This window comes from Neolamprologus multifasciatus, chromosome 15, assembly GCF_963576455.1.
Source record: "Neolamprologus multifasciatus chromosome 15, fNeoMul1.2, whole genome shotgun sequence".
Classification (NCBI taxonomy): Eukaryota; Metazoa; Chordata; class Actinopteri; order Cichliformes; family Cichlidae; genus Neolamprologus; species Neolamprologus multifasciatus.
This window is the reverse complement of record NC_140453.1, coordinates 27384940-27386865: the sequence shown is the minus strand read 5'-3', so window position 1 is coordinate 27386865 and position 1926 is coordinate 27384940.

Below are 1926 nucleotides of genomic sequence, written 5' to 3'. Positions count from 1 at the left end.
TTCGTGATGATGGACTGTAATGGACTGACCTCTCTGAGGAAACACACAAACCTTCAGAACCACAGACTTGGAACCAGAGTCAGATCCAACACAGAGACGCTGCACTGGAATCAACACAGAGTTAAAACCACCATAACAGAACCAACAGATAGTCAGAACAAACACAGAACAAGAGTAGAACGACAGAGTCACAAGCACAGAGCAAGTCAGAAACAACCCCACCCCCCACCCACCCAACACACACACACCCTGCAACCATCTCCAGACTGTCTGACACTCACTCTGAAACGTCTATTGATCTCTTGCTGCTTTCTGATGTTTGTGGATGTTTCCATCCTCTGAGCTCTATTTCATTGCGAACTTACTCACCTCTTGTAGACCTTGTAGAGAAACTGTGACAGGGCTGTGGGAGGGTTTATACAATTTTGGATGTGGGGGGCAGGTTCAGGTGCAGGAACCGTTTGCACACTTTTGGGGGGGGTCAGGACCTCTGTGTGTGGGGTTAGGGTTTGTTTGGATTGGGCCTGATGATGATGATGATGATGAAGCCTGTTTATCAGACAAGCTTCTCTCAACAGCGATCTGCAGCAGCTCCTCGTCTGCCAGGTGACTGTAGATACTGTAGTCATCCAGGTTCTGCTCAGAGACTGCCATGTCAGACAGAGGAACAGGAAACAGTTTGCTCTCTGTGTTTCTCGTTAATGCCAGCAGCGTGTGGACAGCAGCGGGTCATCCAAGATGATGGCGTTTTGGCCTCAGCTGCTGCTGAATGATGTCAAGACTGCGGGTCAGCGGTGTTTGTTTCCTCCAAGCTGAAGCCAAAAATTCAAACACTGCGAGAGCTGCTGTCAGCAATATCTTCTGTCCTGCACCCGAAAAACAGCCTTCACCAACAACACAGATGGAAACAGGATCGATGCACATAACCAGACTCACAACAGCCCAGAAAACTACTAACTGATTTGTGTATCAATCGTTTAAACCCGGTCAGTCAACAGCAGCCTGATAAAATTTCAAAGACTCAACTACTAACCCATCTCACACATTTAAATTCAATGATTTCAAACACACAAATGTAACCTAAATTAATTCAAAATCAGAATCATTAAAGAAAAAAATTGGTAAACACAGAACTGAGTGTTTGATTTGAATCTAAATTTGATGATAAAAACAAAACAACATTCAAGTGGATTCAAGTGTGGTTTGAAGTTCCACAAATTCAAACATATAAAAATAAAATAAAACAAACTGTTGACTGGGTACTACCTGTGAAACCATCCAATCAGGAAGCAGCACTCTCTGGTGTGCAGCAGAAGGTTCTGGTTCAGAGTCCGAGGGTCTGATCAACTCTGAGCTTTCATGAGCCGGACTGTCAGCCAACTCTGACACTAAGACTGCAGCTGAAGGTCAGCCCCTGTTCTCCTTCTCCTCCTCCTCCTCCTCCTGTCTGTCTGGTCTCACCTGTCCCCATCTGTTTGCATTATGTGTTTTTCTGTCTCGGTATGATAGTGTAACTTAAGGGCTAACCTGTGATTACCTGCTCTAAAATGATGATTGAACACAGAGCAGGAAACAATCTCAGAGCTTAACAAGTGAGGCATTCATCACATAAGCTGTGAGCTTCATGTTAACGTGAAAAAAGGAAACATTTCAGAAAAAAAGAAGAAAACCATGAACGCAGGAAGTGAAACACCTGACCCTGCAAAATAAAACAAATGAATGCGGATCTTAAGCACGTGACGTGGGTAGTTTTATTTGATGATTATTGAACTTTCAGGTGCGTTTACAGGTGATGGGACAGCTCAGAATGAGAGCGGGTTCTAGATCGAAGACACGTTCTGGACTTTATGAATGAGCACGGACAGTCGTTTCCATGGAGACGGATCAGCTGCTGCATTGCGCCTCCAGCTTAACGCCCTGCAGCTC